Source organism: Pan troglodytes, chromosome 1 (genome assembly GCF_028858775.2).
Source record: "Pan troglodytes isolate AG18354 chromosome 1, NHGRI_mPanTro3-v2.0_pri, whole genome shotgun sequence".
NCBI classification, from domain to species: Eukaryota; Metazoa; Chordata; class Mammalia; order Primates; family Hominidae; genus Pan; species Pan troglodytes.
The window spans coordinates 188912140-188937266 of record NC_072398.2 but is presented as its reverse complement, the minus strand read 5'-3'; the positions used below and the strand labels follow the sequence as shown (position 1 = coordinate 188937266).

The window sequence follows — 25127 nt, the reverse complement described above, 5'->3', positions numbered from 1 at the left end:
AGAAGTGCAACGGGAGGTTAAATGAGCCAGTGTCACAAGCTGCAACACCCATTGGGAAATACTGCAATTTTTCTTCATTAGGCAGAGGGTTTCCCACCATATTTAAATGGTACACTCTCTTCTTAAGAAATCTGTTTTTGGTCTGCACGGGTCTTGCATTAGCCACGGTCTACGATACAGCTTTGGGGGCTATGCGTTCAAAACTGTCTCTCCTCTCCACCCCACTGGATTTCCCAGCTCCAATCAGTGGCTCTCCCAAGCCTCCATCCTCTTATTGCCCCCCTCCCCCACCATTCCCCTGGGAATGTCATCTTGTTCCTCCTCTCTCTTGCTTATGGACAGGCAGTTGCTGGGTGCAGGGATTTTGCCTTCCAGGGTCCATTCCTTCCTGGACCCATTTCATGCCACTGCTGGTCTCAGCCTGGATCCCCTCATCCCAGATTCTGGCCACGGCCTCCTAACTGGTCTCCCTGATTTGGCCTTTCTCCTCTAATATAGCTTTCACTCTGACAATTGATAGTCTTTCAAGAGCACAAGCTAGAACAGCCAGAAGCCTTCCGTGGTTTCCCATTCCCTAGCACCAGATACAATCCTGTCTTCTTTGGTGCACAGTTTGTGAAGCACACCAAATGTTTGACCCTGGAGGTGTCCAAGCAGGAGCAGGACGAGCACTGAGTGGGACAGGTGCCCGCATGCAGAGGGATTTATCCACTGAATACATGGTGGAGGGAGACGGGAGGAGGGAGTTAAACTAAATGACTTTTAAAGTTTCCTTTCAAGCCTGACTTCCCATGATTCTGGGAACTCTTTGGTCTGCCATGCAGGTCCTACCACCATCTGACCCCTGAAAAGTGATGCCTCCTGCAAAGTGATGCCAGACAGTCCCCTATAATGCTCCTCACATGGTCCTGCACATGGTTACCCCACCTCTATAGGATGACTTCTTTTAATTGTCTTTTTTTTTTTAATTACAAAAGTAACACTCCTTGGTGCAACAAAATAAAACAACACTGAAGTATTAACATGAAGTCCTCAACCACTGCACTCCCATGGGTAGCCACTGGTTTCAGCAGAATGTATGCCCTCCTAGTCCTTTCCTATGACACACACTCCATTCACTTGACACCTGGTCTTATGCTGTGCCTTAGGAAGAAGGATATTTAATTCTTATCTGCATTGACTTATCTCTCCAGTTCCCTAGGGTAGTAAGGCTAGTTAGTTGATCTGCTTCAAATGCTGTTATTCCACCAATGAGGAATTGAAAGGGAAGGAGATAAGGTTTCTTGCTCAAAATCACAGATTAGCTGGTGGCAGAGTTAAGACCAGAACAAGAACTCCTAACTCAATGTTGGTTATTACACTGTAAAGTGCTCTTCTCCTCCCCACCGTGCAGAATATCATATTGTACAGACAGCAGGTAGAAATAATTGCCTCTTGAAAGCGTAGGGGCAGGATAGTCCAGTGGTTAAGAACTTGGACTTTGAACTCAGGCTGCCTAGGTTAGAATCTGGCTGTCATTTACTTAACTATGTGACCTGAGTCAAGCAACTGGGCCTCAATTTCATCATCCCTTCCTTATAGGACTGTTGTAAAATTGGTAGCTTAATATCTGTAAACCCCTCAAAACAGTATATATGTTAATAAAACATGCTATCCTACCTCTAATGTAACACCCAAAATACAATAAATATCTTCCTTATTAAAACATAGGCTGGCAAATCAAAACCAAATCTTGTTAGCTCTGAATTTTGTCTAAAAATAAATTAGCACGGGTGAAAACTCACACAATATTAGTCCAAAACAGATTTAAGTGACACAAGAACTGTAATCATTACTACAGGAAGGAATGACCTCATAAAGACCTCATACATCAGAAGCATTGTAACATTTACTGCACCAAATAATAAATTTTTTTAAAAATCTTAACAGCCTCTATCAGTAATTATCTAAGTAAAGTGGGCTGCAAATCTGTTACAGAACTGTTTTTGCCATGATAATATTTCTAGTAAATTGCTGCTTCTATACCAAAACTACTGGTGTTGCAGAACCGGCATGCTAATAGAAAGATTATTATAGAAACACTATTAAAATGAATCAGGTATTATTAAAGATTCAACACTACAACGGCACCTGATTACAAGAGATTTCAAGCTGTATTGCTTAACGAGCAGATAAAAGTGCTAATTAAGTCCACTCTTAGAGGTTATCCCTAGGCAGGACTGTACACTTACGTAGCAAGAGGTCTTCAGACTAAATGAGGAACCAGTAATGCCAACCCGGCTGGATACAGCCCTACTGGGAAGATAGGGAGAGAATGAGAAGAGCCAAGGTTTTCTGCACACGAAGGTAATCTGGTAAAGCAGACAAGTATCCAAACTTATTTGAACCTCAGTGTTTTCCTTAACTGAGGAACACTCAGTTAATCAGCAACACTTCTGATTCCTCCTTTCTTGAATGAAGAAAACCAAATAACCCACCATAAACTGAAGACCCTCAATAAACGGCACAATCAGCGGGAGGCAGAGAAAGCCATGCCATTATTACCAAAGCCTCCTCGAGCAACCAGAAGACATGGAATCGCTCTCTCACCTTGGCCAAAAGCATCTCTCCATGCAACCAGAGCCTAGAGCTCTCACAGGTTTTTGAAGAGTTGCCAGACTGAAGGCATTTCGTTACAGGATCTATTTAGCTTTCCCACCTTGTTAATTAACTAATTAGGGATGGGAAAGCAACTCACCAATACAAAGTGTCAGGAAAATGCTAAGTAAATTTGTCCAACTGGTCTAAATGTCAATGCTAAATTAAGAAAGGGGGCAAGCGCGAGAGACTGAGCTGTCCCCAGACTGCTACAATCCAGAGCTCGCTAACGTAGAGACGGAGAGACCCGGGCGCCCTGCAGCAGCAGCCTCCCGGCCCAGAGCCGGGATGCCGGCAGGACTTCTGGAAGGGAAACCTGGACCAGGGCCACCCCGGGCACAGGGAACGCGGCTGGCAAGGCGCAACCTCGCCGCTCAGTCTCCGTCTCCCCGCATCTCTCAGACGTCAACAAACCCCTGACCACAAAGTGAAACTTTCCCGGCCCCCGCTGTCGCGCCAGGTCTCTGCCCTCTGCCTGGGAGCGCGTTGCGGGGACAGGTGTGGGGCCCGGGCTGAGGAGGGGCCCCCGCCCCAGGACCGGAGGTTGTGTAATCGGCCCGGGAAGGGGGGCTCAGGACAGCTCCCTGCGCCGGAGCTGCGGAGGCCAGACGGGGGACCCCAGCTGAGGGGGCCGGTGCCCGGAGGCGTTGGGGGGATGGGGAGGGCTCTCGTCCCGCCCCCCGGGACCGCCCCCGGGCGCAGTAGGGAGCTGCGGCGCTGACACGGCCCGGAGAGGGCGCCCGCGCGGCAGACCGAGCCCGAGGAGGGGGGCGCGATGGCTCGGCAGCCGCGGCCAGCCTTACCTGCGCGCCGGGCCGGGGCGGCGGGAGGCGGCTTGGGATGCCGGGGTGGCGGGCGGCGGGCGGCAGCGCTGGCAGCCACCCGGGCCACGGCATGCGAGGAGCCGCGGCGCGGCGGCGGGCGCGGGACTGACAGCCCCAGGCCCCGCCTCCAGACCCCGGGCCCCGCCCCCTTCCTGGCCGCGCGGCTTGCCCCGCCTCCTCCGCCCACCGCCGGGGTCAAACTGGGTCCATCGGCCCGGAGGGCGGGGATGCTCGCTTTCGATTGGCCTCAAAGGTGCCCGCCCCGCCTACTCCCCGCCCCTTCCTTGGCAGGGAAGAGGCGCGTGCGCCGTGGCTGGGGAAGGTAGCGGTTACGCTGAGCGCCGGCGTTGCTGGTCCCCGACCCCTGGTACCCGGGCATCGTTTTTTCATCCCGGGCAGCTGGGACCCCGGGATGACCTAAGGAACAAGGATTCAGACGCAGACTCCACGGTGAATTGGCCTTATTCACGTGTGAACGAACGTCCAGGAGAAAACCAAACCCGAATGGGCCAGGCTCTAACCAGAGGAGACCCCAAAACTGTGATCTGCATCAGAAAACGAACCAGCCAGCCGGTTCCCGGCTCTGCCAGGTCTAGGGGTGCTTTATTCAAGCGCTGGGTTCGCTCCCTGGTCAGCAAGTATGAGGTATTTGCAGAGGGTCTAGAAGATGTGAAGGGAGATTAGCCCGCATTTAGGACTGTGCCACACAGAGAGTGAGTGATGCTGAAGAAAGTGGCCTCCTCTGCTCCAGCCCTCCCTCCTCCCCAACCCCTGGCTCTCCCACCTCTCCCTCAGCACCGGCGCCCTACCCTCAGCCTGTAAACAGTATCAGGTCTCGCCCAACAAAAATCAGTGGAGACCCAGCAATTCCACTCAAGAGAACTAGAAACATGTCTGTACTAAAACTTGTACACAAATGTTCATAGCGGTGTATTCAGAAGGCCAAAAAAGGAAACAACTGAATGTCCACTGATTGACAAATGGATAAGCAAATTTTGGTCTATCCATACAATGGAATAGTATTCTGCCATAAAAAATAATAAGGCCGGGCATGGTGGCTCACGCCTGTAATCCCAGCACTTTGGGAGGCCGAGGCAGGCAGATCACGAAGTCAGGAGATCGAGACCATACTGGCTAACACAGTGAAACCCCGTCTCTACTAAAAAAATACAAAAAATTAGCCGGGCGTGTTGGCGAGTGCCTGTAGTCCCAGCTAAGTGGGAGGCTGAGGCAGGAGAATGGCGTGAACCCGGGAGGCAGAGCTTGCAGTGAGCCGAGATCGCACCACTACACTCCAGCCTGGGCAACAGAGCAAGACTCCGTCTCAAAAAAAAAAAAAAAAGAAAGAAAGAAAGAAATTCTGTTACATGCTACAACATGGATGAACCTTGAAAACACTATAGTGCTCAATGAAAGAAACCAGTCATAAAAACCCACATAGTGTATGATTCTATTTATATGAAATGTCCAAAACAGGCAAATCCATAGAGACAGTAGACTAATGGTTGCCAGGGACTGGGAGGAGGGGGGACTGAGGAGTGACTGCTTAATGAGTACAAAGCCTCTTTGGGGGGTGATTAAAATGTTAAGGAATTAGACGGTGGTGATGACTGTACAACTTTGTGAATATAATAAAAAACCACAGAACTGTATAAAAGGGTGAATTTTATGGTATGTGAATGATATTTTAATTTAAACCAAAAATCCAAATGACCAAAAAATTTTTAAAATTAAAAAAAAAACCTCTCTTGATTCCGTATGCCCTCCAAGTTACCATGCAGTTAACCAGCCCTTCTCATCCAAGATTCTTGCAAGGGTAGCCCACACGTTTTTACTCCCACTTATACATTAGCTCCCTAGAATGTGGCTTCTACCTGCACCAGAGCTCAAATCTGCTCTCTCCTTGAAATTTTATCCTGTGGCTTTCTATGACCCTGCACATTCCTGGTTCTCCTCCTCCTTCCGTTCTTTGTCATTTGATCTTATTTTCTTGGCAAATCTATTTTAATCTTGTCAAAGATCAAAACTTATTTTGATCTCTTCTGTGGCTTCTTCCAGAATCCTTCCTAGGTTATGTCGTCCATGCCTATGAGTTCAGTTCAGTTACTAGGCTTCAAATTCTAGCCTCCACCTGATGTCCCACAGAGTTCTTAAAACTTGGCGTGTCATAAGCTATTTGTCATCTCCCCTTCCCCATCCTCTATCTTCTCTCCAGTAATAATATCTACTACCACATTCTAGGACCTGGGAATCATCCTTGATTCTGTCGTCTTCCTTCTCCTAAAGTCAATCACCGATTTTTATCTCATAAATATTCATAAATCCCACAATACTACCACAGCCCTGGTCCATATCTCCACTGTCTTTTGACTTTTAATTCCCTTCGTCTTTAGTGCCCTTCAGATCTAGTTTCCACACAGCTCTTGAAGTGGACACCCATTACTTCAGCCAGCATAGCTCTTTCTTAGGGTCACATCACACTGATTTTCCTTCAGGAACTCACTCCAAGAGATATGGGCTTGGGGAGACTGCCAGTGAAGATGATGACTTTACCTGGCCCAGGCCTGGTGTGCCCCCAAGCTGGAGCACTATGACATCTTTCATTTGGAATTTGAACCCTAGGTGGAATAACGCTGGAGGCAGTTGGCCCTGATACTTCCTGACCAAGGGGACTTGCAGTTGATTCCTGCTATGTAGTCCCTGGGAAATTCCTTCAGAGCCTGGGTTCTTCAAATTTTTATTGGGTTTTCTGAAGGATCCCATATCTCTCCAACGCACTCCCCTGTAGGAACTTAATTAGAATTATCTTCAACCAAAGAATCTGATATCGAAATGTGTCTGAGAAGCAAACCAGGTCTTTACTGAAAACTCATTAGAGGCATTCCATCACCTACGGGAAAGACACCAAGCTCCGTAATACAATCCCCAAGACCTTCCATTACTCTGTTCCAGGCTGCCTATCTGCACCTTCTCGCCCTACTCCTTACCTTGCCCTTACATCTCTGCCCTTCTGAATTATTTGAGGTTTCACATAACCTATGAGGTTTCATGCCTCAATACTCATGAGTCCCCTCTTTAGAATCCCTCCCTGCTCCCATCCAGCCCACTTGAGAAAGCCTTCCCTGGCTCTTCCCTGATCCCAACATCCTGCCTTCCTCTGTGTTCTCAAGGCACCTGAGTTTCCCACCCACTCACTGTCATGGTATTTCACCTACCTGCTTTGTTATCTGCCTCTCCCACCAAACATGGAGTTCCTGGAGGGCTATGCCTTCTTTTCTGTTTCTCTGCCTCCATAATTCGTGAGTAAGAGGAAGGGATCCCAATACAGGACATTAACAAATCTTTTGACCAGAGAGATGAAAATCCAGGCTGGAGGTATCTCATATAGGCTATCAAAAAAATTTATTCCTGTTCTGAAATACATTCCAGAACACTGCCAAGACCCTGGTAAGACTGGCGGACACTTATTTAAATGATAGCTCTCATTCTCTAAAATATGAATTTCTCCTGAAAGCCTTCATGCTTTAATGAGATTCAAAATTAATTAACTCAGACAATTGTCTTCATCACTGTGACTAAATGACAAAGTGTGTTTTTGTACATATTTTTGTACATATTTGAAGAATAAACAGAATGTAAGCAAGCAAATCCATGGTTCTGTTTGGATGGCTATTGTGAAACACGTACCTTAAGTGGAATTATATAACCATCCATCTGCAAACGTTGAGTGAGGAGAGCTGGATTTTAGTCACAGCTTAGCCATGACCAGCAGCTTGACCTTGGATAAGTCATTGCCCTTGGACACCTGCTGTCAGCCTTCCCAGTATCCATTTCTTTATTCTCCCACCATTGGAACCCCCACCCCCCAAAAAATTTGGGAAACCACTTTTTCTCCATTCTAACCTATATGGTATTAAGGTTGTTCACCTGACCCCAGACTCCAGGAGTTGGGCCTGATTGTCTTAAAGCCATTGTTTCTATCCCATCCACCTGGCTACAGAAGTTAGTTCAAAGGCAGTCATGAAACCCAATCAGAGCAAAGGGATTTGAAACACACTTGCAAATGGCTTCTGGCAAAGAAAAGATTCCTCTGCCTGTAGTAGATCCTACCAATGATAGATTGATGATAAATCCATGATAATGCAGCCACATGTGACCACTTGGATAGAGATGAGATTGCCAGGCAGTGAAGGAATACTGAGGAAAGCAGAATGGGAAAAGAAGCAGAACGTTGGTTATACTGCTGAGCAGTGAACAACTGGGTCAAACAACACCTGAAGCTGATAGACCTCTATACGCTTCAGTTATGTGAACCAATCAATTCCCTTTGTTGTTGGAATTTAGTTTTCTGTCTATACCATAAACAGTTCTAACAGTAACAATCTCTCTGGGCCTCCATTTTTCATAGATAAAAGTAATACGGATAACATCTAAGGAGGCTGCTGGAGTGCCAGGAGGAGGCCGTGGGAACACCGTCACCTGGTCCCAGGGCCTGGATTCGCTGCTTCCAGCCAAACACGCGCATATCAGGCCGGGGCCTTCAGACCTCACGGAAGGCATTCGCCCCAGGCCAGGTGGACTTCTGATGCAGGTTGAGAACAAAAAGAAGCACCTGGACATTCCCCGGAGCCCTCTGCGTGGTCGCGCTTCGGTGGAATTTGGGCACCCTTGGCTGCCAGCCACGCTTGCTTGATAGCAACAGAAACCAGTTCTGCCCGACTCTGTGCCACAAAAAAGCCACACCCCACTCACCTGACACCCACCCCATCAAGAGTCCATGCTGCTGGGCCCTGAGGGAGGGGAGGGCTTTGTGGTCAGGCTCCATGGCCCGCCCTGGCCCTGATCTGTCGAGGATGCGCAGGGCGTCCTCTCCAACTGCACCATGCCCCACTGGGCTGCAGGCGAGTTCCATCTACACCGGAGAGGGGTAGGCAGAGTGGTGAGGCTTTTGCTGAACTTGGATCAGAAGAGGACGTAAAAATGGCCCTGGGAAAAAACCGGGAAAGCATGGGACACTGGCGCATTGCGGTGTTCAAGTCCCACAGAACCGAGGTGAGTTGGGTGTTGAAGGAAGCACGGCGGTCCCAACAGTGCGGGCAGCGCCAACTACGGCTTCGCGCTCGAACTTTGAGGACTCTCATCTGGATGCACAAAGAAGAAATCGTTCAGTTCTTCTCAGTGTTGGAAATCCCAAGAGTTGGCCTCGCAGGAGTTAGCTGAGAGGCTCTCGGAAAACCCAAGGAGAGGACAGGGCACAGAGACATGGAGGTGTTCAAGAGCAGCCAGGAGGAAGTTAGGTCGGACTCAGGTCCCCCTGAGACTCATATCCGTGCTGCCCCGGACCCCTGTGACTGGCCCGGGCTTCCGGGAGCTACCCTGGCATCGTGAAGCAGGCAGGCGCAGGATGCGGGGCCACGAGGAGCATAGCGGCCTCTGCACCACGGAGCTGCTTGGTGGGGGGTGTCGGGGAACCTCAGCTACTGTCTCTCCGGAATGTATGACCACAAATATGGCGACAGTGAGGTCACAGGGCATAGCACCACCGGCCACTGCCTCTGCATGAGGGGCTGCCATGCAAAGCGACCAAGAGCGACATTTACAACCTCTTCTCTCCTCCCAACCTGGTGAGAGTCCACATTGAGATGGGCCCAGATGGAAGAGTGACCGGCAAAGCAGATGTTGAGTTTGCTACTCGGGAAGAAGCAGTGGCAGCTACCTCCAGAGACAGGGTCAGCATGTGGCACAGATACATAGAACTATTCCTGAATTTGACAACAGGGTCTAGCAATGGGGCGTACAGCAGTCGGGATGTGAGGCATGGGCTTGACCACCTACAGTGACCTGAAGAGCCAGTCAGTGAGCGGCTGTGATGGGGCTGGCCACAGCGGGCAGAACAGCATGGGTGAACAGGACTCGCTTTGTTAGCAACGTTTGAATTATTTCAATCAAATTTTCACAGGCCGCCAACAAGCAGTGAAGAGCAGTTATAATGAAGGAAGCTGTGGGACCCATTTTGCACAAAGAGTTTGTGAAATCTGGATTTAAAAATTACCTCTTTAGGCCAGGCGCAGTGGCTCAGGCCTGTAATCCCAGCACTTCGGGAGGCCTAGGTGGGTGGATCACTTGAGGCCAGGAGTTCACAACCAGCCTGGCCAGCATGGTGAAACCCCTTCTCTACTAAAAATACAAAAATTAGCCGGGTAAGGTAGCAGGCGCCTGTTATCCCAGCTACTCAGGAGGCTGAGGCACAAGAATCACTTGAACCCAGGAGGCGGAGGTTGCAGTGAGCCAAGATGCACCACTGCACACCAGCCTGGGCAACAGAGTGAGACCCTGTCTCAAAAAAAAAATATATATATATATATATATGCCTCTTCAGTGTTTTCTCATGCAAAATTTTCTTCTACCATGTGATATTGAGTAAACTAAAACTATTTTCAGCTTTTCTCAATTAACATTTTGTTAGTATACTTCACAGAGAAGTTATCCAAGTTTAAGTATGTTACATGTGGACCTATTACACCACATCACAGTGAACACACTGGGGAGATGGGCTTTTTTGGAAAACTCAAAGGCATCAGCTCCCTGATTCAAAGAAATGTTTCTCATGTTTGTTCATTCTAATTTATATTTTCATTTAAGATCCTTTAGGTTAAGTTGAAGCTTTTTAAAAGCGAGTTTTGAAAATTGAGACACAATACTAATACTGGAGGAATTGGTGAGGCCTTGACTTAAAACTTTCTTTGTACTGTGATTTCCTTTTGGGTGTATTCTGCTAAGTGAAACTTGTTAAATTTTTTGTTAACTAAATTTTTTTCTTAAAATGAAGACTTTTTCACAATGACTGGCACAGATTATCTACTCAGCAAAAGATAGTGAAATGACTGGGTGGTTCAAGATAATTCATTTTAATTGTAATGTATTTAAGTGTGAATTTAAAAATAGTTTCATACATTAAATCTATGATCTCCCTTATATTCTAATAATGAGGCTAAATAAAAGTCTAATAAAAATATTTTTAAAAAATAATTCTGCCAGTTCTCACATCCTATGAGTCTTTCTGAAGGGTAAATACACTCATGAAAATTTAAATGTATTGTCTTATACCATTAAGCACTAAGGAAAGTAGGACTGCCCAGTTTAACCCAACAAAAGAAAGCTAAGACTAGAAATGCAAACAGAAATCCTTCATCTTTGTCCTGTACTAGGAGTTACCCTGATCTCTGCCTCCCCTGCTAGCCCCCTATCCTTCAGCCACTTATTCCTCTACTCTGAGAATAGTTGGGGGTGAGGGATAGTAATCTGGAAAGGAACCTTATAAAGTGGCCCTACTTTAGAAGACTTTGGATTCAGTCACAGACACTATTCTTGCTGATGCCCCTTGTTGGCCTTGGACCCCTTGTTCAGGTTCTGACCTCTTCTACCCAAACTCTTTGACATGAGTCTTCCCAGATCACTCTCCTCTGCCTTTTCTCCCTCCCCAGATCTGACCCCTGGATTATATATTTCACTTGGCTGCATGCCCTCATGTCTGCATTCCCAGCCCTGACCACCTTCAATCAGTTGAAAGTGGTGATATATTAGTCAGGCAACTCCAAAGCACAGATTACTTTATCTGTAGCAACAGGGCCTAAAGGAAGAAGTCCAGGGATGGTTATTTAGTGGAGCAGAGTCACTTAATAAAAGGCATTAAGCACCTTAGAAGCCTGAAGGTGTGAGCAAATTGTTTTATACACTGCACTTGCAATTATGTGTGAAAGTTTTCACACACCTGGCTTCCTAGATACATAGCCTTTTGAAAATAATGCATTTGGAAATGCAATGTAATCAACTTCTTAATTTGAAAAAGCATTATCTAGGTCCCTGACAGATATTGTGTTGGAACACTGGGGCCATACCTGAAGTTACTGGGACCTCAGGGAAGAGTTGATATGGAAAGAATCCTGGTTGGAAATAGTTTTTCTAGAAATAGTTAGAAATTAAAAAATTAACTAGCATGCTGCTAGTTAACTTTGTTCTTTCCTCTGGCCTTGCAAGATTCATGGGAAAAGACCTTCAGCACTGTTGTGATTGAATCATTTCACATTTTATGACCAGATAACCTTTGCATATAGAGATGACTGGGACAATAGTCCCATTCTTGAGGAGCTCAGGAGGAAAAGGACACTACATCAGTCAGGTCCAGCAGGAAACAGAGCTCACCCCATTTAACTCAATGAGATCTCAATCAAGGGAGGACTTAGAGAAGTGTGGGCAGAGCTGGTGACGCATCCAGATACCAACAACAGCAGAGAACCATTACCACCCCCAATAATGAAGAGACAAGCAGAGGGAACAGGAGAGTGGGAACCATGGAGGAGGGGCTCCCTCAGGAGCTGCAGTTAGACAAAGATCTGGCTTCTACAAGAGGGGAGGCTTCAAGGCTAGGACCGTGGGAGAAACTGCCTTGACCTCTCTTGCCTCCCATTCTCTAATACCCTGCAAGTGCATATCACCCACTAACTCAGACAGATAACCTACTAGCAAGGGAGTCCGGATGACAGTCTATAGGGATCAGCCTCCTGGGGGAAGAACTAAGGCAGATGTAGATAACCGATATGGCAGCATAAACAAAGAATAATCAAACCAGAACACCCCATTTTCCACCCAGGTCCCATTTTTTTCCCTTCATTTAAATGATGAGAATCCCATCCCAAACACAAGGAGACACATGAGTCATCAGCCACTGTGTTATTACTGGTGACATCATTTCAAATGTACTCTCACCTGGACCCTAAATTTTGAGGTTGGCTACCATCAGCACTCTTCATGTAAAATAGTATGGAGAAGGGGAGGGGAGGACAAGATAATTGGCATAAAATAAGTATGGCTTCTATGGTCTCCCCTTCTGTAGTCTTTCATGAGGCCGGAGCAAATAATCACCGCTTCCTTTTATTCCGTGATCACTTTATCCTCTACCAAACACTTATCACCTTATCTTGAGAAGGTCTGAGATCCAAACCTTCATCCCCAAATAGCTGAGCCCTTACTAGTCCTCTCTGCAGTAGGTGGTCAGTTTCCCACTGACCTTCATTATTGGACATGGAAGTCCTGGAAGTGACCCCAGAAATCCCCTGAGTTTAAAATATAGTCTTCCCAGCCCTATTGCATGGCAGCAACCCACTTTCTTCTTGGTACTCAATATAGTGATCCCTCCTCTTCCTATTGGTTCAATGGTGTGAGTTCCAAAATGGCCAAAGACAGGCTCAGCTTCCAATTCCTTGGTGGTAACATTCCTCCCTTAGGGATATTCAGGCTCAAGATCATGGAGATGGAAAGCAAAAGTTCTATTAAGTGGAGCATTAGCTGTGATAGTTACAAGGGTCACTCCTAATGCTTCCCCGTGTTTCCCAGCCCACAGGTCGTGCTATGAAGGAGACGGGACCAGATATTGACTGCTGGTTTAAAGTATATGCTAATCCTACAGGTGAGCTCAAACCTTGCATGGTGTCATATCCCAGTTGGCCTACTGAACCCTCACTACATACACCTTAGAAGCCCTGTGTTGAAGATGACAGCGCTGCAGTCAATCTTTGTCCTTGGATGACAATGTGGAGCGCAGCTGCCCACCAGTCTAAAACACTCATTTTGGAATTGTTATGTGTGAAAGAAATGCATCCCTATCTAATTTAAGCTATTCTACTTTACCGTCTCCTAGTTACATTATTTTAACATTGCCCTAATTAAGACAGCCATCTTGGCTGTTAGCATAGCCCTAACTTATGCTTTTTCTGGTTAAGTTGTCAGGAGTGTCGGTTGGGGTGGAGGGTGGAGAGGGGGGAGGGCCTCTGGTCTTATAATCTAGGCTTAAATATGCTGATTTGCTGCACAGTCCCCGCTGGGCAACGCTGTGCCTCAGAAAACCACCCCATACCTTGATTCCAAGCGCTGCTCTTCCTCGGTGTCCTCCCTCTATGGTAGACAGCTCCCAGGTGATTCTTAGTGTCTTTCCAGTGGTTTTTCAGATTCCTGCCTCTTCTGTGGTTCCCTCTCCCTTCTGAGGCATTGTCAGGGAAGGGTTGAGTAACTGGTGCTGGTTCCCCATCCTGCGTTGAGATGAGGCCGTGGAGGGCCCGTAGCAGGGGGAGGAGTAGGAATTCTAGGAAGGCAGCTATATATTATATCACTTCATTCCTATGACATTTCCAGAACAGGTAAATCCATAGAGACAGGATGCAGATTCACAGTTTCCAGGGTCTAAGGGGTGGCAGGAATAGAGGGTGACTGCTTAATAGGTAGGGTTTTTCATCTGGGGATAGTAAGAATGTTCTGGAATAAAACAGTGGTGATGGTCGCACAACCTTGTAAGAACCACTGTATTGTTTACTCTAAAATGACCAAAATGGTGAATTTTATGTTATACTAATTTATCACAATAAAAAAAATAAAGTGATTGGATTTTATTCTAATTGAGTAAGAAGATGGTGGAGGGTTATAGGGGTGAATCTGGCAGTGACTGAAGTAAACAGAGCTGTAAAAGAATCATTTGACCTTGTAGTCCTGCTTGGAACATCTGTTTCCTCCTGCATGGGGGGTGATGGGGATGGAAGGGAGTAGGGGGACAGCAGGCAGAGTAGAGGATGCTGACACCAGAGAGGGCAAAAGGCAAGCTGCTGGGCTAGGCGTCATTTCTAGACTTTCCTGATTGACATGGATTTTTTGTTGTTTTTGTTCATTTATTTTTTTTTTCAATTACTCAGCATTCTAATACCTTCCTATGTGGGGAGAATCCAAATGGGAGGGGTCCTCCTTTGTAAACCTTCGTTATAGGTAGGAATCTTCTCTCTGTGCCCTGTCCCACACCCCCACCTGCCAACCACACTTGGTCTCAGACATCTAACCCAGCCCAGCCAATGAGATATTCCTTCTGGGACTTGGAATCATGACGAGTGATGCAAAGACACAGATGAGAGCAGGTGAGAGTACACAGAACAGCTGCGCCACCGAGGATGAGAGTCCACTGGCTGCTGTGTTGTGCAAGATCTGGGGCTTTGGCATTGCATGTTCAGGGGCAGCTGTGCCTGGCAGCATCCTTACCAGACCAATTCTGAGGGGTGACCTTGGCTTTGGCAGCCGCTCCCTGACCTCTTGTTGTGGTTATTTTCTGAGCATTGTTCACCAGCCTCATTTCAATTCTCAAACTACCCAATATCCTTCCAATAAATTCCTTGACTGTTCAAGTTAGCCTGAGCTTGTTTCTGTTACTTTGAACTAGGAACCCTGTTACATTAATGTAGTCTTAACCACCTCCCTTCAAAACAGAAAACATGGTACATCCCAGTTAAATGCCTATGACTCCTTGCAAAATTAAAATACTGTCTGCGCCTTGATTCTTGTGTGTGTGTGTGTGTGTGTGTGTGTGTGTGTGTGTATTTCACTTTAAAGATTACAGATGTGAAAACAAAATGCATTTCCATGTACTGAGTTATTGTAGCTATGGTGATGAGCAGACAGAGCACTGCTCTAACAATTAGAAGACCAGGCCACAGCTAGTTGTGTAACCCTGGGCAAGTCAGTTTCTTCTCTATTCAGGCTGAGATAAACTGTGAGCCCTTTTCTAGTGTTTGAGATTCTGTGATTCAGGAATGCAAAAGAAATCATTTATATTAACACCATGCCTAGGAAAACAAACTATTTTCTCTCACAAACAGGCACAGTCTGACTCAATCTCATACAACTAAGATAACTTCAGTTGTCAATCTGTACTTCATCTATTAAATAATGCATATCATTGTAGACAAGCAACAAAAGTTAACAACAGCCTCATCTCTCTGTGGGAATGTCATCTGCAATGATAATACTAACAAGAGCTCACGCTTGGATTGCATTTACTACATGCCACAGCTCTAAGAGTATTGCATATATGAGCTCATTCAATCCTTACAGCAGCCTCAGAAAGTAAGTGCTATTATTATCCCATTTACAGATGAAAAAAGAGAAGCACAGAGAGGTTGGGAAACTTGCCCAAAGTCACACAGTCAGTAGGTGACAGAACTCAAACTCAAACTATCTGGCTCTAGAATCCAACCACTTTGTGTGTGTGTGTGTGTGTGTGTGTGTGTGTGTGTGTGTGTGTGTGTGTGTGTGAAAATCCACATAACATAAATTCACCATTTTAGCCATCTTAAATCATACAATTCAGTGGTATTTAGTACACTCACAGAATCCGTGCTTTTAATGATACACTATACTACCAAAACTAGATCTATCATCAAATAAATAAACTGTAATTACAATCAGTTTTACAGACCAAGAGATAGTGAGATAGGGCTGTTGTTTCTTTCATCCATTTCAGTGTATTCAATAGTAGTAATGTAATTTCCAAATGAAGATTATAGAGTTGTGATGTGATTCCTGGGGTCTTAGGAAGCTTTTAGCTCTAGTCTACTTTTTGCCTCTACGAAAGCTGCATCTAATCTTAATCAACCTGGAAAGATGAGTGTCCATCACATTTTAATACTTCAGCAGAGGATGGAGCAAGGGAATCCCAAGCTTCCTCTAAGGGCTGGTCCCACTATTTAAGGACACCTATCAACAGAAAGTCCTGACCTATGTCCTCATTCACAAATGAATGCATTCAGCTTTTCCCTGATTTTAGGGATGGAGAGGCAGGTGTTGAAAAACATTGGTCAGCATTTCCTCTGCAATAATAATTCTAATGACAGCTCACACTTGGATAGCATTTACTAAATGCCATTGTTCTAAGAGTTTTGCATATATGATAATCCTTTATGACCTGGCTGTGTGTGGCATTGGGTAAATTATTATTACTTCTTCTAAACAGTCTCTCTTGTGACAGTCATTCACTCAGCAACTCCTGATGGCACCTGTTTTGCACCAGGCGCTGAGCTGAACCCTGGAAGCAGGAAGGATTGCCAGATAGTTGGGTGGGTAAGTATTGGGCAGTGTTTCTCAGCATGGTTGGGGAGGGGGTTACCAGTTAATCTTTCCAAAATACAATGTTCACTCCCACTGGGTCCTGACGTACCACATAAGTTGTCGGGGCTAGAGTGGCAGGTGGGTTTGGGAGTGGTGCATTTCAAAAACATCCCTCCCAGATACATCTCATTTTCCTTATTCTCCCCCCAACCACCACTGCCCAAACCCCCAACCCAAGCACATCTATTCGTTTAGAACCATTAAAATTGGTGATTTCCGAGGCTACTTTGGGCTCTAAAATTCTATGGTGCATTCTCAATTCAACATTCCTTAGGCGTCTACTCTGTGCTAAGCACAGGAGCTACAGAGGAGAATAAGATCTTGGTAGACAGAGTCCCTGCCCCCGTCCACTCTTGTTCTGGTTGAGACACAGACAAGCAAAACAACAGTATCAATATAACATGAGGGACCTGGAGTACAGGGAAGTATTTCATGAACTGAACATCCCCTCGGGTGACACTTCAACTTTCTCTTCTCCAGAATAAGTGATTCTTTTGCCTTCTTTTCTAAGCTCTTATTTCCCAATGATCAAACAATATCATCAACATCTGACAAGTTCTGAATCTGATGCATCTGCCTTCCTTCTGGTTTCAGATGCAAAGCATATTCTCCACACAGCCTCACACCAGTTCCAAACCCTGCATGCTAACATTTCTCTGCCGAAAGGCCTTTTTAATGAGGAACTTGGTTCAGGCATCAGCTATAGAACATTAATATTCATGGTTAGTATTTGCAAAAACCTTTATTTTAATCTTTTGTTTCTGTTGAGGGGGGAGTGTTAAAATGGCCAGAAATTCCCAATTCCCATTTATTCTATCCAGGCCTCTATTTTCAGAGTATTTTCTTTTTGGCTTCCATTATTTCATTGGGGTTGGCAATGAAAGTTAGTCCTACTCCTGTCCAAGTGTTAAATGGATACTCATGTGTCTTTTTGCCACATTGGTATACTTAATTTTATTCCAAATAGGATTTTTCTTTTTTCCCCTCTGCATGCAAATGTGTTACCCTTTCAGTGTTTGCATAATAGCAGTAATTCTTTCATTTGTACAAAAGGACATGCATTATTTTGGCAGATAGATGGAGCTTTGATGGAGAGATTATTACATTTCCAAAAGCAAAGAGAATAAATGAGAATTTAGCTAGACGCTGACTAAACACCCCCTTCCCCCAACTCCACTGATCATGAGCCAAGTGTCTAACACACTATACTTTCCTCCCAGACAACAAACCTTGCAGAACAGTAGGACCTTGCTGGCTGTTCTCGGTTCTCTGCTCTTCTCTGCGTGGCTCTGTGGACTGTATCACTTGGCCTCCCTTGCCCTACAGCTTCTGGCTGGTTAAGCCAATAGGAGGCACCAGGATGAGAATGGAGGATGGGAGTAGAGGGAAGCTGGGCTATTTATTTTCCTGCTCCCTCCCTGCCTTTCCATAGGTCAAGCAGTAGTTGTACCCCTCCAAGGCCACAGATCAGTTGAGGAGCCCCTCTTCTACAAGTCCAGCTCTCACTGGACTCTGGTAATCCCCTTCCTGCTCCTCACTGCCTCTAGCAAGATCCACAGAGCTTCATTACCCCTTGTCGACTAACCCTGCCCATATCCATGTAAATATTCCTTATACTCAACACTTTGAGTGTGCCATCTTTTTCCTTAGGACACTGAGAGAAGCATCATATTCCCAACACTTCACTTAGCTAACTAGATCCTCCCTCCTCCTCCAAAAACAAACAAATACATAGCACTGGGAAAGTAATAAAGAAGTCCAAAACCACTGAGGTCTATAGGTATCTACATGTCACCTCAAAGTGTTTAGACACTGCACAAGCCAGAAGAGGAGTTTTCCCTAGGCACATCTAGCTTCACTGCAGTCATGTAGATGATTGGCATCTGTTGGTTTTGCCTGTCACTGGGTCACCTTCATCTGGTCACAGTCCCCTGATTTTCCTTGGGGAGCTACCTCTTCAATTCTCTTAGTACTTGTGGATTGGATGGGGCTGTTCTCACCCTCAGCTCAGAGAAAATATAAGACCCCCAGCTCGGCCACTCAGGCCATCATTTCCCCCAGGCCACAGCAATTGGTTCAGGGATGGGCAGGTGATCTAAGCCAGGCCAATGGAAACCAGTTGGATAAAATTATAGGACTTTGGCTGGAGCAGCTAGAGAGGAGTAGAGCCCACCTGAGAACTGAAAAATCACAGAGAAAGCAGTCAATAAATGAGGAGAGGATAACTGGGCTCTGATCATGTCATTTGCATGCTGGATCAAGCCTAGCCTTGCTCTTGCAATTACATGAACAAAAGGTTCTGTCATTTCATTTGTTTCAGCTGGGTTCCCATCAGGGAAAGAATCCTGACTACTACATTGAAGATGGAAGCTCTTTATACACTCAGAACCATCATGGACTGGGTAAGGGGGAGGCAGAGAAGAAAACAGAATTGAATATTTCTAGATCACGTATTATTGTGTGCTGTAGAATAGAGCACATATTAATGTAGGTTAATTCATTTAATCCTCAAAATGACTACTCAGCTAAATTGAGGAACTTGCTAAGTGCCATACAATTAGTAAATGGCAGAGTTAAGTTCAAACCAAGGACACTCTGCCTGCAAAGATATACTTGCTCTGCTCTGATGTGCTGCCATTATCATCATCATCTTCATCATCTGCCTCTTCACTGTTACCATCACCATCATCTTCAGGATGCTCCCTGAGGATCTGGACCATAGCAGTAGGAAGCTGAGCTTTCTAACTCAGAAAACAGACCTTCAAACATATAAGTAAATGAGTGTGCAAACAACTATAGCAAGAAGTACAAAGTGATCAGTACCACCAAAGAGGAGCAGATATCATGTTGAGAAAGATTACTTCCATCTGAGGTAGACCTCTAGAAATGGCTGAAGGAAATCCAAAGACAGGAAGGAGTCTCAACAGAGGCATTAGGGATAGGAATGTCAGATCATAAAAGATTCAGTTTGCACATTTACAACCTAAACTAATATAGTTCTGGTGCCCCAAGGTTCTGTCCTTGCCTCCCTTCTCTATTTTCTCTTGACGTCCTTCCTTAGCAATAACAAGGCCAGAAAGCTGACAACCCCCCAATCTCCCATTTACCACAGTGCTTGGCACAGTCCCTTTAAACTTCAGGGCAAAGAGTGGAGAGTCATACAGTCTTCCAATGTAAATATGCCTACTCTTCAGTGGCGTTCACCTTAAGGTCCAAGGAATAGTGAACTGGCAACTGGGACTGGTGTTGAAGGTGAACCTAGAAGCCTCTAAACGTGTCCTTAAAGACCCAGCATGTCTAGGCTCCTATTCAGCTCCCAAAGAAAGAAGTGTCATATATCCTAACATTGACACTTGTTCCAAAGATGATGTGAATTCAGCCCTGGAGATACAGACCTTTTTCTCTTTAGCAGAAACCCTGCTTCTGACCTCTCCTTTCCCCTCTAGATGTCTCATTACTCTTTGAATGAGACACAAGCTTTTCTACACGCATCACTGTCTTGTTTTAGCATACTTCCTCCCTCCATCCATCAACAAAAGGTGTTGCACTAATGCTAAACCAGGCACAAAGACCAACCCCCAAGTCAGTGTGTCTGCCAAGTAAAACACATGAAAACTTGGTGCACTATTTTTAAAAGCAAGTTAAATAAGGTGCCTTTAAAGTTGAGTCCCCCGGGATTGTACTGAATCCCTAGGTTCTTGGTTTTATGACCACAAGGGACCAAGCAGGTTGGCTTTAATTGTTAAACTAGGCCACTTAAGCCACGGAGCCCTTGTCTAACAGGACAATATTTATAGGGACTGCATCATCGCATAGTCGAACTGTTCTTCTCAGACTGAGATCATCCTTTAGTTTGCTGGGATATTTTTTAAACTCCAGGAGGAAGAAAGAAACCTTCTCTTCATTAATAGAAACTACTAATAAGAGTAGAAGAGTACAATAATGTTGAAATGATAACATTTTAGCCACATGAAAAGCAGGAACTTAATATTTTCTACCAGAAAGATTTTGATTCACAGCTATTGAAAATTTGAAGATGATATTTTGGCCGCTGGAGGCTGGGACAAATTTGATTAAAATTACTAGTCAAGGGCCGGGCGCAGTGGCTCACGCCTGTAATCCCAGCATTTTGGGAAGTTGAGGCGGGCGGATCATGAGGTCAGGAGATCGAGACCATCCTGGCTAACACAGTGAAACCCCATCTCTACTAAAAACACAAAAAATTAGCCAGGCGTGGGGGCGGGCGCCTGTAGTCCCAGCTAATTGGGAGGCTGAGGCAGGAGAATGCCGTGAACCTGGGAGGCGGAGCTTGCAGTGAGCCAAGATTGCACCACTGCACTCCAGCCTGGGTGACAGAGCGAGACTCCATTTCAAAAAAAAAAAAATTACTAGTCAAGAAAACTGAATGGAATCAAATTTTCTTCAAAAACCACATTCCTGTGGTTTTATATAACACTATTGTTCATGTGGTACAGATTGATGTGGTTTTTTTATTTTTTTCATCAACTTCTATTTTCCAGAGTACATGTGCAGAATGTGCAGATTTTGTTACATAGGTCAACGTGTGCCATGGTGGTTTGCTGCACATATCATCCCATCGCCTAGGTATTAAGCCCAGCATCCATTAGCTATTTTTTCCTAATGCTCTCCCTCTCCCCACCACATCCCTCAACAGGCCCCAGTGTGTGTTGCTCCCCTCCCTGTGTCCACGTGTTCTCATTGTTCAGCTCCCACTTATAAGTGAGAATATGCAGTGTTTGGGTTTCTGTTCCTGCATTCATTTGCTGAGGATAATGGCTTCCAGCTCGATTCATGTCACTGCAAAGGACATAATCTCATTCCTTTTTATGGCTGCATAGTATTCCATGGTGTATACGTACCACATTTTCTTTATCCAGTCTACCACTGATGGGCATTTGGGTTGATTCCATGTCTTTGCTATTGTGAATAGTGCTGCAGTGAACATATGTGTGCATGTATCTTTATAACAGAATGATTTATATTCCTTTGGGTATATATCCAGTAATGGGATTGCTGGGTCAAATGGTATTTCTGGTTCTAGATCTTTGAGGAATTGCCACACTGTCTTCCACAATGGTTGAACTAATTTACACTCCCACCAACAGTGTAAAAGCATTCCTTTTTCTCTGCAACCTCCCCAGCATCTGTTGTTTCTTGACATTTTAATAATCGCCATTCTGACTGGTGTGAGATGGCATTTCATCATGGTTTTAATTTGCATTTCTGCAATGATCATGACTGCATGAATGTCTTCTTTTGAGAAGTGTCTGTTCATGTCCTTTGCCCACTTTTTAATGGGGTTGTTTGTTTTATTCTTGTAAATTTGTTTAAGTTCCTTGTAGAATCTGGATATTAGATCTTTGTCAAATGGATAGATGGCACACTTTTTCTCCCATTCTGTAGGTTGTCTGTTCACTCCGATGATAGTTTCTTTTCCTGTGCAGAAGCTCTTTAGTTTAATTAAGTCCCATTTGTCAATTTTTGCTTTTGTTACAATTGCTTTTGGTGTTTTCATCATGAAATCTTTGCCCATGCCTATGTCCTGAATGGTATTGCCTAGATTTTCATCTAGGGTTTTTATGGTTTTGGGTTTTACATTTAAATCTTTAATCCATCTTGAGTTGGTTTTTGTATAAAGTGTAAAGAATGGGTCCAATTTTAATTTTCTGCATATGGCTAGCCAGTTCTCCCAGCACCATTTATTAAAAAGGTAAAAATACCTTTCCCCATTGCTTGTTTTGGTCAGGTTTATCAAAGATCAGATGGTTGTAAGCATGTGGTCTTATTTCTGAGTTCTCTATTCTGTTCCATTGGTCTGTGTGTCTGTTTTTGTACCAGTACCATGATGTTTTGGTTACTGTAGCCTTGTAGTATAGTTTGAGCTAGGGTAATGTGATACCTCCAGCTTTGTTCTTTTTTCTTAGGATTGTCTTGACTATACAAGCTCTTTTTTGGTTCCATATGAATTTTAAAATAGTTTTTCCAATTCTATGAAGAATGTCAATGGTAGTTTAATGGGAATAGCATTGAGTCTATAAATTACTTTGGGTAGTATGACCACTTTCATGATACTGATTCTTCTTATCCATGAGCATGGAATATTTTTCCATTTGTTTGTACCCTCTCTGATTTCCTTGAGAAGCAGTTTGTAGTTCTCCTTGAAGAGGTCCTTCACTTCCCTTTTTAGCTGTATTCCTAGGCATTTTATTCTCTTCATAGCAATTGTGAATGGGAGTTCATTCATGATTTGGCTGTCTGCATGCCTGTTGTTGGTGTATAGGAATGCTAGCAATTTTTGCACTTTGATTTTGTGATTGATGTGGTTTTCATTGTTTGGACTACCCATAATATACGTATACTGTAGAAGAGTGAGTTTATTTTTCTGTTACTCTTTCAGATGAACTTTCCAGTCATGTCATAACATCATGATTTTGTTGTTTTATTTATCAAAGCTAGTTGACACACATATGATTTACTCATAATGGTCACAATGGCTAACATTTGTTGGGCACTTCCTGTGTGCCAGGTGCTGTGCATATGAATTTCATACATATCATGTCATTTAATTCTCAAGCAGTTCTGTCAGTTCCTATTATTACCACCACATTAAAGATGAGGAAAAGGAAGCTTAAAAAGTAGTGTAAGCTGCCCAAAGTCATAAACCTACTAATCAGTGGAACTGGAACTTAAAGCCAAGACTGAGTGATTCCCAGAAATTCCCAAGCCTCTTCGCCACTATATCAGGCTGACTTTTATTGACAAATGGATTGTGCACTTTCTCTATCCAGTTCTGAAGTTGAATTGTAGAGTTTTTTAAGATGGTTTTCTGGGGGAGGTGCCATGTTCTATGAAGGGCACAGAAACCCTCAACAAATACAACAGACTTTTGTGCTTACTTAGGCAGCACATATACTAAAATTGGAACAAATACAACAGACTTTTAAGTTGCCTTATTTTCGCTAAAACAATAAAAATGCTTATGCATTTGGGAAATTGTTAAATAATAAATACAAGTTAAATTATTTTAGTAAAAAATATTGCTTTCAGGCCAGGCACAGGGGCTAATGCTTGTAATACTAGTACTTAGGGAGGCCAAGATGGGAGGATTGCTTGAGCCCAGGAGTTTGAGACCAGCCTGGGCTACATAGGGAGACCCCCATCTCTATAAAAAAAAAATGGCCAGGCATGGTGGCACATACCTGTGGTCCCAGCTACTTTAGAGGCTGAGGAGGGAGGATCATTTGAGCTCTGGAGGTCAAGGCTACAGTGAGCCATGGTCATGCCACTACACTTCAGCCTGGGCAACAGAATGAGACCCTGTCTCAATAACAAAAAATACTTTCAGTCTGTAGTTATCTAGCTATAACATGTAGCTTTCAGAAACTAAAATTACATGAATTTTCAAATAAAATGAAAAACTTTACAATGTGATTGGACTTCTGGTCAAGAAAAAGCATCAGGAATGAATGCTTTGATCCAGCTGCTCTGCTTCAAACACATTAAATCCCTACTAAAATATAAGAATAGAGGGTTAAAAAAATAAACAGCTTCACTGAACAGAACTAGAAATTAATCACAATGTGGTGAGTGGGTCTGAAGCCATGAGTCTGTTACAATCCAGGTCTGTAAGCATATAGTAGCAGCTTGAATCTTGACTCCTACCATGTAATAGAAATGAAAGTGCTTCATGCACAATCGTGGATAAGAAAAAGATTTACTATGGAAGCCAGAGGCTTGAATGAAGCTCCTCCCTCTACAGAAAAAAAGTCTATTAAGATAAAGCAATTATCGACTACTTCCTGAGACTACATTTTACACAGGGCTCTTGGCTTGGAAAGCAGACTGTAGATGTACTTCCTGGCCAGGAACTCAGCCAGATACCTGCTGCCCTATAACTAGATTTGTGATAGTCCCAATATCACTGCAGAACAAATTCCACCTGGTGCTGCACTAGGGGCCTGAGAAAAGGTCAAATGGAGACAACTGTAAATTCCCAAAACTGCTAGACAAATAGGATGAGAGAAAAATATCACACACACACACACACACTCTTTCAAGATGTAGCTGCTATAACAAATGAAGAAATCTGAAACTAAAGAAGAAAGCCTAGAAAACAATCAAAATTATTAATTGAAGCATGAAATGCCTAGAGATAAAATAATTTTTATCTTTGAAACAGTCTTACCAAGACTTTAAAATAAGGATGTCTAGACTGTTCAAAGGCATAAATTAAGGCATTGCATTCATTAATAGTGACTAAGGAACTATGAAACACAAAGCAGATATAAATAAAACTAAACCGGGTGGGTATTTAGAAAAACCAAATATACATTGGAACTAAAAAAAAAAAAAAAAAAGCAGTTACCGGCTGGGCGTGGTGGCTCATGCCTGTAATCCCAGCACTTTGGGAGGCCAAGCCAGGTGGATCATGAGGTCAGGAGTTCGAGACCAACCTGGCTAACACAGTGAAACCCTGTCTCTACTAAAAATACAAAAAAAATCAACTGGGCATGGTGGCAGGCACCTGTAGTCCCAGCTACTCAGTAGGCTGAGGCAGGAGAAAGGCGTGAACCCAGGAAGCAGAGATTGCAGTGAGCCGAGATCACACCACTGCACTCCAGCCTGGGCGACAGAGCGAGACTCCATCTCAAAAAAAAAAAAAGAAAA

The 25127-nt window shown here is 44.5% G+C and overlaps 1 pseudogene; it reads left to right on the top strand.

Moving 5' to 3' along the window:
- Positions 1-8238: 8238 nt before the first annotated feature.
- Positions 8239-9599, top strand: LOC100608703 (heterogeneous nuclear ribonucleoprotein F-like; annotated as a pseudogene).
- The last annotated feature ends 15528 nt before the right edge of the window (positions 9600-25127 follow it).